We start from the raw sequence: 15,403 nt of genomic DNA, 5'->3' as shown, positions 1-15,403 counted from the left end.
AATTCACAAAATCAATTAAATGACATTTTATTTATAGTATCAAATCGTCACAAGATGTCATAAGGCTCAAAGAATGCAGAGCCAAATGGACAGGTAGTGTTGAGCTTGAAGATTTAATAATATAAAGTCCACACAAACAAAAGAAGTCCTGAACGCAGCAGGCAAAATCCCTCTAGAATGCAGAAAGCAAAATAACAGGATACCTAAAGCTGGTACACATAGACAACGGGGTAGCCTTCACAAACACCCAAAATAAAACAATGACCTGACAAAAGACAATGAAACACAGAGACTACATACAGGAGGTAATGGAGAAACAAGAGACAGGTGACACTAGGGCTGGAACCAGGTGAAAGACATCAGACAATCACAAAAGCTGTAAAACCAAAAGACAGAAAACGAAACAAGACAACCAAAATAAAAATAGGAAATAGAAACATATGCAACACTAACACAAGAGCTAGCTCAAGACACTTTACAAATAGAGTAGCTCTAGACCACATTCAATAATTCACAAATGCCCAAAAATTGCAGTAATTCCCACAAGAGCAAGCATTTAGTGTGACAGTGGCGAGGAAAAACTTCCTTTTAAGGAGAAACCTCGGAGCGACCCAGACAATGTCACACACCCAAACTGCTAAATACCTCATATCTGCAAAATGAAGCACTGCAACCAATACTACATATAGCATTATCAAAATCAAACTTTTGCACCAAATGGCACAAACTTCATTCATATTACCAGGTTTTTGTCTTACCAACCATTGTTGGGCATAATGAAAGACACTCTCAAATTTAGTACGCTTTGCCATGATACTAAACTAGTTTAAAATTCAAATTCTTCAGCTTATTCACATGCACAGAAATATAGGCAGATGCATATACATCCTGTTGAAAAAAGTATTTTTTCACCAAACAAGTCAGGTCAACATATGCACAGCAGATATATTTCCATTGGACTGAAAAAAAAAGATGCTCACAAAAAACAGTAAACTGAAAAAAATATATAGAAAAATAATTAGGCAGCATTATCCATTGTTGTTGTAAAAAAGGTGCTCACCTGTGGTCCTTCATAGTGTTTACTTCCTGACTGAAATGGTGACAATTAACCATTGAGGTGTTTGGCCAGGTGGCACATATATTGGCCAATTAGTTTATGTAGCATCATTTTAAATGGCAGTGTTTTGAAATGGCAAACATGTGACTTTATGTCAGATTGTTGTTGTTCAGTGCATTTAAAAACTGTCATTTTGAATTGCATCATGTGTGTAAAGCAGAACATGTGTTTAGACTTTTGGAGACTTGAGATGAGGTTTTGCTCTGTCAGTTTAAATAATTGTGATATGCATGTAATTTTAGTGTGTTAGAAATTGGAAAGAAACTGTAACGGAACTGAGCCATCATTAACACAATTAGTTCCACCTGTCCTTTTCTACTAAGACAAATCGAAATGTGAGCCTGTGTCCTCCTCTGACCCCATAGGTAATTTGTAGAAGCAGCTTTTTATTTACATTTAGTGTCAGGTGGTGACCTCTAGTGGCTGTATAAATTATGACTAAAGTAATGTAATGTACTATTACTGTAAGACCAAAAAAGTCAATTTAGGGCAGATTGTTCACACAAGCAAACAACTTTGATCCAAGAGAACGCTGTCCGCGTCTGGATTGAAAACAAAATTCAACGTTAACTTATTTTAACTTAACATAACAAATTTGGCTATTTCACGTTCTGTGTAACATGTATTATTATTTGTGACTTTACCCAAACCACAAGCTTTTCCTAAACCTAACAAAGTAGATGTGATTCCTACATATTAGCCTAAATATCTGAAACAAACATTTGGGTTTCCTCGGTTGGGGATGGCATGACTCACCCCGCTCTCCCTTTTGCCTTCGTTGGTTGGATTGGTTAGGTTTAGGCATGAAGAGGGTTAGGGTAAGATATCAAGGTAAGCCGATCTAAGGCAGAGAAAATCCAAGGAAAAGAAACATTGCGTTTAAATCTAGGACCGTTATGTTTAATGTGTGTGTGAGGACATGTTGTTCTCCTGCCACCAGTAGAGGTGCTAATTTAGGAAATGGTCCTGCAAGTCATATTAGAGGGTAGGGATAAAGGACCTACATGGTCGCATGGGATGGAAGACAAAAGGGCTGCCATGAATGGCACCTCGACAAATATTTTATACACAAAAAAACATGCATCTGGCTAGCAGTGGGGTTAACCACATCCGAATCTTTAATGAACGCTCCCAAGTCAAAATGAGTGCAAGTTTTGGATATACAATATTGAATGATTACAGCATGAGGAAAGACACTATTATGTTGCATTGTTGGAAGGGAAGGATTCAGAGTTTTTTTAAACCATGACCCATACAAAGCTTCAAAGCCATTTGGATGAAAACATTCCTTTTCCAATCCCTTTCTCATAAGTCCCTTCACTTTTGGGGAGAGGAATTGTAAATTACTGGTTTGCTTCTTTGGTAAAATGCTTAAACCTTTTAGGCTGGACACTCTGAATGTAATTGTAAATTAATGTTACATTGAATAATCTTCTATGGAATTACACACACAGCATATACTGTGGACAAATTTAGTTTATACAATAACTCGTGGTGGGGGTTGTTACAAAATCAAACAACATATTGACATGTCTCGTGCTCACTTTCACCTCTGTGCTTCTTCCCCACCCTCTTCATCCCTTCTTGTATCCTCCTCCTCTTTAATATTTCTTTTTATCTTTTATCACTTTATCTTTCTTCTAAAGCCCCTATTTTTTTTGCTATCTCCGTCTTTTATTTCCTCTTCCTTATTCTCTTCCTTTGTCCTCTCCTCATTCTCCTGTCCACCCCAAGGTTTATTTACCAGTATAAGGGCTGGGGTCAGTTTTCGTTCCTACCCTCACCTGTGGTCATGAAAGCTGGGTCATGACCGAAAGAACAAGATCCAGGGTACAAGAAGCCAAAATGGGTTTCCTCAGGAGGGTGGCTGGCGTCTCCCTTAGAGATAGGGTGAGAAGCTCAGTCATCCGAGAGGAGCTCGGAGTAGAGCCGCTGCTCCTTCGCGTTGAAAGGAGCCAGTTGAGGTGGTTCGGGCATCTGGTAAGGATGCCTCCTGGGCGCCCCCCTAGGGAGGTGTTCCAGGCACGTCCAGCTGGGAGGAGGCCTCGGGGAAGACCCATGGCTTGGTGGAGCGATTATATCTCCAACCTGGCCTGGGAACGCCTCGGGATCTCCCAGTCGGAGCTGGTTGATGTGGCTCGGGAAAGGGAATTTTTGGGTCCCCTACTGGAGCTACTGCCCCCGCAACCCAAAACTGGACAAGCTGACAAAGATGGATGGAAGGACTGACTAAGCAGCTGTTGGTGTTATCAAGTTTTTTCATACATTGATTAGAGCAACATATACAATCGATAGCCCCACAGGGCCACACAGGAGTTTCATAGCTACTAAGAGAATTAGCAAGCAGATGGATTTCAAAGGCTGAGTGTTAGCTGCTGTAGCTCAGCACAGACCCAAAATCCCTTAATTCCAATTCATAAAACCGTAGAGGGGGCTGTTGGATTATAATACGTATTAGTGTCTGCAAGATAAACATGCAGCTATATCCCAAAATCTCCAAACACTTACTGGATATGGAGAGAAATGGTTGCATCTGGAAAGGAGGCAATAAGTCTTCTTCCACCATCAGATATTGAAAAAAATGACCCAAATGTTACTTTAGTAGATAAATAAAACACACGCACACACACACACAAAGAGGCTGCAAGTGATAACCTCAATGCTGGTCAAATCAAGATTGGAAAGATTGAATGCCATGGGACTTCTGTTTTCAGCCTCCAGGTCTCAAGGCTACAACAAAAAAACAATAAACAGTCTTTTATCCGGTTTCCCATAGTGTCGTTAAACAAACACTTGTTAACCTGGGCTGTCCACTGCTGTTCATTTATTGGCTTGTGATATTTGTTTTATCATAGTTGTTCTCCAAAGTGAGTGGATGAAACCCAATTTTACACCCAGGGGACAATCTGATTACGGTTTTAATTCCAAAATGAACTTCACTTTCTGGTGTGGAAAGTTTGAAAAAAGGCTTTGAGCTTATTGTCACATATAAACGATGGATGTTCACGTGTAAAACACTTCTTTACTTACACCTTGTAGGGACAAAACAAACAATACAAAAAAGGCCCTGTTGGTGGTTGATTACCTTGTAAACTCTTTTTCATTTGACTTATTACACAGTGCAAGAAATTTGCAACTGAACACTTTACAGTTTTTGCACACTGAAATCAAAAGTATTATATGGTGTATAATGATGCAATGAGGTTGCTGCTTTGTGTCCCTAGGTGGCATAGTGCCAGTCAGTTGTTTGTAGCCACTAGAATGCCAAGCTGCACTCTTAAAACAACTGACGTTTAGTTTCATGTGTGGCCTGGACAAGTCAGAGAAGCACATAATTGAAGCCCTGGTCCGCCCTTTGAAAAGCTGCTATATATACACTTCTTGGTTAAGACGACATTGGTGTAATAGCCTGTATATCCTATAGGCTAATGTGAAAATTTTATGTATTCTTGCATCTCCTTTTTATTTATTTTTTATTTTGTATATAGTATTTACACTGTATTATGTGCTATATAGATTTGTGTCTGCAATAACCTTTTTGTTATTACACAAATATCAAAAAACTACTCTAAAGGAGCAAAACATTGGCCCAGATGTGCACCACTACAAACACAATGTCGGCCTCACACTTTTTGCAAAACAGTACACACAGTGAGTTGTAAAACACTAAACACACTTTTATACATTAGACACAGAAGTAAATCATGATGTCACTTCCCTGCGATTACAAAACTGTCAAATGTGCACACCTATGAGCCACTCTATAAAACACAGCCATCAGGTGAGCAAACATGATTGCTTAATTGTAGACACACCAATCAGGTTTAAGTAATATAACACTGTAGCAGGTAAGTCTAGTATTTTTTCCTGTAATTTTAACCTGTACTGGATACAGTATTTATGTTTGTCTGTTGTTTTGCTAAGTATAGTGTTATGCACACTACTGTAGTAGTTTCATGAAAAATGGGACATGTTTAGTTGGGATTTTCCGTGTTGACATGTTGACTGATTTGTGTTTATGGAAAGAAATAACTTATGTTTTCTTCAGTCTGCAGCATTGGTCTTGTGTAGTGTTTGGTGAACTTATTGTATATTTGCACTTGTTCTGTGTAGTTTACATTTACAGTACTCTAATCACAAAAAAAAAAAAAAAACTGCTAAAAGTGTTTTAGGTTAGCAACACCGGTGTGTAACTGGTTCAAACAGAATTAGGTCATATGAAATGTGAGTGTTTCATTTAGTAACAAAATACTTTTTTTTTTATAAAATAGTGAATACTTTTTTTTTTACTTTTTTGATTTTGCAAAGGGTCTGAGGTGTTCTGCTAATTGTGTGTGTGGATGAGCTAATTGTGTGTGTTTTGAAAACCCAGTTCCCTGTTTTCAAAATAGTGGTTAAGTAATCGGAAAAAAGCCAAGAAATTAAATTAACAGTTAAAGATGATTCATACGTAAGTCTGTCAACATCCTGTTGAATGAATGATAATGGTCCTTGTGTTTTTAATGTTGTTCACAAAGTGCTACACCTGTAGAGGTGAAATAGAAAGCAAACTGATTACAAACCTTGATGCAGCTACAATCAGGAAGCCAGCCTTTCATCCGTCTCTGCTTGGCCAAGGCCACAAAGTCTGCGTCATGCTCTCTTCCAAACACAGTTTGGTGGTATTTTCATATCCCTGCTGCAAAAAATGGGGTGACATTATGTCTCCAGTGAAGTGGCGTTTGATTTTGATAGCAGGACAGGTTTTCTGCTTACCACAACAGTAGCTGTAAATGTCAGGTTTTGATGTCCGTCCCTCCCAATCGAATAAGACCGGCCTCTTTCTCGACCGACTATTTCAGACCAACATTCAACAATAATACAGGGAGAAGTGTATCATAGATGAAGCACAGATACTGTTATCTGAAAGATAATTTTATGGCATTCTGCCTTTTTTTTTATAAACGTGACAGTCAAGAGAAACGGGAAATATGAACGGATGACATGTGACATGTGAAGTTTATACCCAGAACTAAACTTTTCTGAATAATTTTCCCAAACAATTATACAAAGACAATATTATATCACTATTTACTCCATCTACCATCTTAATTATTATGTCGACTCAATGGTAGATGAACATCAAATAGCTTCATAATGTCTTTGTCATTACATCTTTACCTCAAGCAATGTCTAATAGTGTGTCTAATGAACATTAAAGTATAATGGAAAATAATGTAATTCCTAAGGCAATTAAAAAAAATATATATTTCTATTCTAAGAAATAGTTAATACTGCATTGTCTAACAATTTACAATTACAAAATGTAAAAAAGTTGTTGCACGACTAAAAGGAAGCAGATGCAACCAGTCAAATGTTTGCTAATGAAAAATATACAATGCCTATTACAGTATGTGTGTCGTAAAAGGTCCTTTGAAAAATGACACCGATGCCGGCAGTCAAACTCCATATGTCTTTGTTTAGTGATATGCTTCATAAAGTCAGATGGGTAGAGGAACAAAGGAATAAAAAGCTAAATTGAGAGAACTAAAGAGAGGACAAGAACAGAAGGAAGTCAACCAAGAAGGACTGGCCGGATAAAACCAAACATGAAAACGCAATAGAGACAGAGTGTCAAAGTGAGGGACAGAAGACGGAAAGAAAGGGAAGTGTGGTGTAACACGGAGACCAAAGCCAGTGACTGGACATTCGTGATTAGAACAGGGCAGAGAGCTGCGGGCTCAGGAGACTCAGTGTGTACAATATTTATACGTGTGAGAGCAAAGTGGCACACAGCTGCAAAAAGAGATCCTACATTCATTCTAGTTGTTGTGAACACAACTGCAGTATTAAAAACATTTAACTTCCCCAAGTTGTTGCAGGAGCTTTAATTATACAGATTGGCCTCATTCTGTCTGCCTTCATCCAGCCCCTGATTCAAAATACAGTGGAGGTTCAACTTCAAAGAGCCTCTCCTAACAAAATGAAATTCAAAACACAACTTTACACAAGTACATTGTTTTTAACTTGTCCTCCATGTGCCCCATCATCAATGCATAATTTAAAAAGAGTACATTTGCAAACAACCCCTTACAATTGCAAAAGATTGTGCCTAATAAAGTGATATTCAAACAAGTTTAGTTTGTTTGACACAAAGAGAGAGAGGACCCCAGGCCACACTTAGATGCAAAGTGTCAAGGTTAACTTTAATTTATTCTGTAGGCCTTTATTTGACAAGAAAGAGACAGGAAAAGGGAGAGAGAGGTGGAACAACATGCAGCAGAGGGCTGCAGGTCAGAATCAAACCCAAGTCCGCTGCGGTAAGGACTGAGCCTTTGTACATGGGGTAAGCGCCCCACCAGGTGAGCTACCTGGCACCCCAATTTGTTCGTTATCTTTATGTGACCACAAAATGCCTGAGTAGGTAACTCAATCATGATTGCAAACACGGCTAAATGGAGCACAGCGTAAATTCTTTCAGGAAGACTTTTCTTCTTTTCTCCATTTTCTAAACAGCTGTTAGAAGCTTCACTTTCATTTTAACCAATCGGAAGCGGCTATGAATTTCACAAGCCAATCGCAGCATGACATCCCTGTTTTAATCCCATCTCTCTCGGCAGCTCAGTTGTCATTTCAGGCTAAGAGCACAACCCTCCTCCCCCCCGTGCTCCTCCGGCCTTCATCATGCACGGCTCCTGGGTCCTCCTCCAGCAGGCCGCTGCAGTCGCATCCTCGGTTTGGTTTTCGGGCTCCTCACACCACCATTGGTGTCTAGACTCCATCGGGGGATTATCTTTTGGGTTTATACCCCTTTAAAAATGATCATTTCATAACAATGGAGTCTAATCTCCAAAGACTGTAGATTTCTTATTTTGCATGTGTACAATACATCTTTGCAGTCTCTCCTGATTGAAATACTGTATATTCAGGTGAATGCCAATAAACAGAATTTGTCAGCAATAGAAAAGACAATCAGCACTTTGACATTGGGGTTTCAAAAGAAGCACAATACATCTATTGAACATCTGAACGTAAATAATAAGAATTCATGGCCAAACTGTTGTTGGGAACCCAGATGTGTTTATTGGCCTACTAACCAACGATTGGCCAGAAGACAAGGATAGAAGCCTCATCTTCAAGTGACCCAGCCAGCCTCTGCTCTAACTGCTGTGGATGCTGGCGCTGGTTTAACTGGCTCAAGTCCCATCTCTCTGCCTCATCACATTTCTCTTTCTTGTTTTGTTTTCTTTTGTCATCGTCAATGTCCAATTCATTGTTTTTTGTGGGGGTTTTTGTCCCAGGATCTACTGCAAATCAGCTGTAACAAAAATCCCTCTATAAACAGAACCAGTTGCTGTTCTTTTCTGTCTTAAAGCATAACCTACTGCATGTTTTTGTTTGGAGGCTGACTTTTAATTTAGTTTAGTTTAGTAGTTCATTCAGTCAGTCATCATAAAACAGTAATTATAAACATATCACATTGAAAACTAACAGTAATTGGTGACTGAAAACGCTTAGGCTGAAGCACAATTTATACATTGCTATCTTATTTTCTAATGGATTAAATCTACCCACCTCAAAGGAAAACGCTGAGCTTAAATACATACTATATAATTAATTTTTCAATTAATGTCTAATCTGCTAATACTGGTTGCATGCAGACACATCTGTTTTACTGTATTCTATTAAGTCCATTAACGGTTGTTTACATACACAAGGGCACAGGTCAGTTTGTGCTTAGTCAGTCTATAGACTGAGTAATGGCCACTCAGTCTAAATTGAATCAATGTAAGCTAATCAGAGGACAGAACCACACAATGCAGTATTGACAGATAGACAGAGAGGACCTAAAAGCCACACAGGGAAAAAAATCCTCCACACACCTTGCAGTTATGATCTTTAAAGACTTAAAGATTTGTGGTTACTGGCAGTAATGGGAACTGTGTTTTAATAAAAGGCGACAGGTCCTACAGTTCTGTTCCAAATGGCATGTGTATTGAACACTGGGGGCAGCAAACACACATTAAGAGGTTACTGTGTCAGAAATGCAACAATCGTAGAGCAACTTGTGTATTTGTGTAGCAACCAAACTGTGTAAAATATTCTGTGGGCTGAGAAGACTTATTGTACTGAGTTGTTCTAATAAAGCAAAGATTCAACAATGTTGTCCCACACCGGTGGTTGTTGTCTTCCACATCCAGTCCAATTTGTGCATACAATGCATAATGTAAGGCAGACACAGACATTAACAATGAAAGAGATTTCTGCGAGATTCATCATATCGGGTCAATCAGGACAGCCATCCTTAAACTAAAAGTGTAACGAAAGGTTTTGTCTCTAAATATGACTGAAAGTAGAAATCGAAATTAGCCACCTTGATTAGCAATTGTAGCTGCATACTGATGAAGTTCAGGGGCAGCATGCTGGCTAACTGTTAGTCAGTTAGTTAGTTAGTTAGTTAGTTAGTTAGTTAGTTAGTTAGCCAGTTTGGTGTACCAACCCGTTCTCCCTCCAAAGACATAAAATACGGACGTTTGGACAGTGGCTGTCCGCGTCTGATGCGACAAAAAATGCACCCTTCGGCGTATGATGTCCCGATTGACCCGATATGATGAATCTTGCAGGAGTCGTGTTTAATGAATCTCTTAAACGCAGGTGGCGAGTGCAAAGCAGCATGACTCATTGGTGAGAATGGCCACTATCAGAATAAGACCCTTGTTGAAACTGGTACTGCAATTGCCCTTTAATTCTAAACTATAAATGTAAATATAAAGTATGTTACAGCAAATTCATACGCATCATATTTGAAATATGTGTTTTAATTAGATGACAGATCATACCCATACACCTCTCTGGTTTTCTTTCAGCAGCATAAGCTCTGATTTCATTATACCCAGCCATTCAGTCCCTCAAGGTGGGAGCAAGCCAATTGATGTACCAGCAGCCAGTTTCTGTACCACAGCCTGGGAGCCGCAGGTAACTGGCCACACAGCCAGCAGCTAATAACTATTGAGAGCGCTAGCCAACAGCCAGTTAGCAGCCACCTGGCCAGCCAGCAGCTGGTGACCAGCCACTGAATCAGCCAGGAACCATCAGGCATCTACCAACATGTCAGCCAGGAAGCCAACAGGGATCCAGCAAGAAAACAGAAGGTTCCCAAGGACGACCTGACGAAGACTGAGGTGAGAAAAAGTAAATAACTACAGCAGGTAAATGCTGCGGGTCGCAGCATGTTTGTCTAGGTGAGGACAGGGGAAAGACTTTTCATCCGGATCCTTCTTTTGGCATACGTATTGTCTACTGATATGTCAAAGGAGCAGGATAACAAGCACTAATGAATTAATGTGTTGTGCCAGTTATAGAGATAGCTTTACTTATAGACACATTTGGAAAGATGTGACTTTTGATATGTGATACCGATGTGGTATCAAACAGTGTTTTTGATGTTGATGTCTCTGTGGCACCTCACACTATTGACTGGCTAATTTGATAGATCCTCTTGTGCCATGATGACTTTTTCTCAGTGTGCAAAACCAACCAAAGAAATAAACAAACTGAAAATGGGCTTAATGCATTCCCTCAGCAGGCTATGTTTTAGAAAAGGATTTTCATGACTATGAGTAACTCACAAAAATCTTGCAAAGGACAAAAAAAATTAAAAAACATGGTAACTGAATTATCCCTCCAGTAGTAGATGCATAAAATGTATCTAGGCTTCAAAGCCCCTTCATGGAATAAGCTTTGATACATCGATTCATGTAGCATTTACTTGTGTACCTTGAATAATAATAATAATAATTATTCATTACACTTATATAGTGCTTTTTTCATCGTTTTATTATATCTCACAAAGAGCTTCGGGAGGAGAACAACGCTCTACCACCACCAACGTGCACAGCAGCCTTATGGCGCCAGATGCTCACCACACATCAGCTTGATGGAGGGAGGGGAACATGTTTTTATTATGTATTGTATGGATAAAATGTAGAAACGTTGAATACACTATCCATGCATACTGACAAATATAAAAAAGAAGAACAATGCTGGAGCAAGATAATGTGTCTATGCATGACATCTCATTGTTTGACTACCGTACATACAGGACATAGTATGCTTTGGTCTTGGTGATGGTTTGTCATTTTATCGTTTTACAAAATGATATCATTGTGGTATGGTTTTCTGGGGATTGTCACTTTGTGTTGATAATTCCCCATGCATCACAAGCAAGTGCTTTATTTTTAACATAACGATCAAAAACGTTTATCATACAATAAGCATTACAGTCTCACAAAGTAGATTGGCTGTAGACTCTTAAGGTTTTTGCACACCAAGTCCGTAATTTTTATCTGAAATCATCGTATGTTTAAAAAAACGAAACGTTTGTCCATCATCACAATTTTTGAAACAGGTTTCATTTTATGCATTTATTTCATTTATTTAATTTTGTTTGACCAGTTTGAACAAGCTAAACAATAGCTTCTTGCCAATGTCACTTATTTATTAGCTTCGTTTGGAACTAGCACTATCCATTACACATCTAATTAATGTAGTTGCTAACATGCTTTGACTTTTACTAGAACCACCGGCGACTGTCTTGTGTTGCAACTTTTAGAATGATAAAACACAAAGGACTCAATGTGTAAGGTTTTTGTACATAATACATTTTTATCAGATGATGGATTAAAAAACACAAATGAAAAATACAGACTTACTGTGCAAGGGCCTGCAGTCTTTTTTTATTTAGAAATACTTACAGACACTTATGAATTGTCTCCCCATTTGTCTCTTCACTTTTTTTCTACTACAGAGCCTAACATGCAGGTGGATCTTGTTTACTTTCAGTTGTGGTGATCTATGTCCTCTTGCAGCAGGAAACATACAGTAACTTTTAAATGTGTCGGGACAAAAAAATCCAGGTAAAATTATTTTGAACTGATCTGCTCATTCTCAGAATATTCAGGTATTTATCACTGAAAACTGGTAAAGACCAAAACCAATGGCCTTTATTCATATATTACTGAGATAAATCTAAGATAAATATAAACTCACTCTGCATATTTGTGAACCATATACAACCAGACAGCATGTTTTGATTGTGTGACAGCTGAACAGAAATTTTATCAGCTATATTTTTTTTCCCATGTTAGAGGCAGACAGTGCTTTTGTCTTTCAGTTTCATTATGCTGTTATTTATTAGTCAAGTACGAGGTGGGAGTGCTCCACAGCAGAAGATGTCCACAGATCAGGGACTAACACACCACACTGTTGGCAATATTCTCTCACAGTTTAATACTGATACATGACAAAGAGCAGAGTGAGATGGGATAATAAAGCCTCTCCAAAGCACTGGTGTAGCTCTCATCATTTACTGTATCCAAGGGTAATGTCTTTCTCTTTGACAATAAAATCCAATAACACTCCAGCCATCTGCTGAAATCTCTGATAAAGTTGGCACTTAACAAAGTTAAAATTTCATTGCACCTCTGTAGAAAGACTGAACATCCCAGCAATCATACAAGGAGAGGTTCACTTGGTTCGTTGGTTAAAAGAGAAGACAGATGCCATGAAATGAAACAAAAAAACAACAACATTTTGTGAATGAATTGTTCTTATACAGTGCTTTTCTTATCTTAACGACTACTCAAAGCACTTTTACATAGTACAGGAACCATTCACACACATTGATATACTCGAGGCCACCGTACAAGGTGCCACCTGCTCATCAGATAAACACTCACACACATTTACACACCGATGGCGCAGCATCGGGGGCAACTCTGGGTTCAGTATCTTGCCCAAGGACACTTCGACATGGGACTGCAGGGCCAGGGATCGAATCACCAACCTTCCAATTGGCAGGCAATTGCTCTACCACTTAAATCACTACACTGTATTTTTCTTTCAAGATTTTTTGAGCGTTTTTTTTAATTTATTGGATAGTGATAGAAGAAAACAGGGGAGAGAGAGAGAGAGTGGAGATGACACATAGCAAAGAGCTGCACTGCAGGTCGGTTTCAAACCCAAGCCGCTGCCAAGGACTCTGACTGAAAGACTGCATTTGGCGCACACTCTACTGGGTGAGCTAGGTTGCCCAGTACTTTTATTTCTTAATGTGTGTTCAGACTATGGGTGACAAAGTGGAAGGTGGTGTCATTGCCTACAAACTGACGGCAGACACTTTGCTGCATTATGGGCGTGATGCGCTACAAATCAAAGTTGACCTTGATTCAACTTTTTCCATTGCTCCAATGACATGGTGAAGCATCAACCAATTGTATCAATATTTCTCTCCCCACAATTCCTGTTCCATTCCATCTAAAAAAGGAAAGAAAAACTTCTTGCCATCAGTCAGTTTGCAGTAGGAACCCTACCCTTTTTGATTTTACCGTAATACTAGTCTCGCATTGTCAGACGTTCCTCCATAGCGCCACGGAGGAGGGTCTGGCTAGTACACACAGCAATGGGAGAAAACACGCTCTGGTTTATTGGCATTTCTTTAAACCAATCACAATTTTGCCATGGCACCTTTGCAAAATAGCCTCGGGAAGGAACTTGTTTTGGTGGAACGTGTCTGTTCAAAGGTTGAAATTGTAAAAACTCAGATTGGAAAGATAGTCTAGCTAGTTGTTTTGATTAACACCACAGAGATATGAGGAGCAGTAAACCATAGTCCTCTTAAATCAGCAGCGCTGTAGAGGAAGGTAGGGCAATGCCAGATTACAGGCTGCCCAAAGTAAGAGCTGGAAGTTGGCCATCAAACTGTCCATCAGAGCTCCCTGCAGCATTGTAATTTACCACGGCAGGTCAGCCCACCCTGCTTAGCATGGAAGGAAGCTCTTATTTTATAACCTGCATGTACAGGATACAAGCGATGTTGTGTAATGTCCTTCATCATAACACACTATCTCAAGGTGGCTAGAGAGATGCTAACGTCAGTGGAAACAGCTTATGCAATAACACATACTATCTTGACACAACACTATGGACGTGTGCATTCTGGATATGCGATTTGTCCAAATGACAAAAGTACGTTTGGAATTAATCGCCTCCACTTGTCTACAGTGTAGATTCTAGACATTAATTTGACAGCCCCAAATCACTGACTCTCCACAGCAGCTGTTAGTGCTGCTCAGAGATTAATGCTCCCACCTTGCTGTCCAAGTTAATCAACCAATAACTGCTGTAAACCACAATTTCTGTCAGAATGCTAAAAGGGGCATTGGACACAGCTAGGCAATGACATACCGAGGAAGCTATGCATTTAGAGAGTCAATTACTGTCCACCATTGATGTCCACCACTGAAAGAGTATTGTCATTAACAACTGAGTGAAATTGTACCTTCATTAAATGTTTTAAGCAACAGGCAGGTGTTTAACAGTGTTACACTAAATTTGTGGAAGGAATCAGATTAGATAACGGTGTTTATTAGCTCTTACTTAAGTGTGACATTGACCTATGGTGTACCAAATCGTACTTCTTTTGAACAAAATGAAGGCATGATTCAAATATCACTTGTGACCACTTTTCCCCTTTTCTTACCTTCCCTAATACAATACAGTAATTTATGTAGAGTCTATATTAGATTTTGTGGTGCTTCTGTGTGCAGGCTACTATGCAAAAAGACACAATAAACCCCAAACCCAAAGAAAGCACACCCCCTAAATTGCAGCCATCAACATTGACTCCTTGTAAAACAAGTCCACAGTTGCTTATAATACGCAAACATTAGGATTACAGAAAAACAAAAACAAAAGTGAGAGAGGGAAGCAGTGTGAGGGGGAAAGAAAAAAAAATGATGGAGATGAATGGAGAGGGGGAAAGCAAAGGGGAGAGACAACTGACAGAGAGGAGGAGAGTGGTGAGAAAAGAGTTATACCAACTCTATGTAATTACTACAATAACAAGCTACTCACCCTCTGTGACCAATTTTTATTGGGCAATATGACAAGAGGGAAGGACAGTAATTGCTGTCTTAAGAACAATGCAGATTAAAAAATTGATGAGCCCATCAACTTAGATGACAGCGAACGTGTCTTTCCTGAGTGTGTGCGAGACAAAAACAGACTGTGTGTGTGCAGAGTGTCAGCAGAAAGGGTGCTTGTGTGGTTTCATACATTGTATGGATGTGTGTTGGAAGTTAAATGGTGTGTGTGTGTGTGTGTGTGTGTGTGTTTAGAGGGACAGTCTGTTTTGTGTGTTAGAGTGCTTGTTTGGTATATGACAGCTGCTGGGTTGTACAGGGTCTCAGAGCTTGTTAAAGACTGGCCGGTGATAATTGAGTAAGTCTGCTGACTGTTCACTCTGTA

The 15,403-nt window shown here is 39.3% G+C and overlaps 1 long non-coding RNA gene across 1 annotated transcript; it reads right to left on the bottom strand.

Annotated features, from left to right (window-relative positions):
• Window positions 1-1,252: 1,252 nt before the first annotated feature.
• Window positions 1,253-7,639, bottom strand: LOC116704402 (uncharacterized). Its single transcript, XR_004335673.1, has 3 exons — window positions 7,629-7,639; window positions 2,668-2,674; window positions 1,253-1,320 (listed from the first exon to the last, which is right to left on the bottom strand). It is a non-coding gene; the product is annotated as an uncharacterized LOC116704402 (long non-coding RNA).
• Window positions 7,640-15,403: the final 7,764 nt, after the last annotated feature.

Source organism: Etheostoma spectabile, chromosome 16 (genome assembly GCF_008692095.1).
Source record: "Etheostoma spectabile isolate EspeVRDwgs_2016 chromosome 16, UIUC_Espe_1.0, whole genome shotgun sequence".
NCBI lineage: Eukaryota > Metazoa > Chordata > Actinopteri > Perciformes > Percidae > Etheostoma > Etheostoma spectabile.
This window is presented reverse-complemented; position numbering and strand designations above follow the sequence as displayed.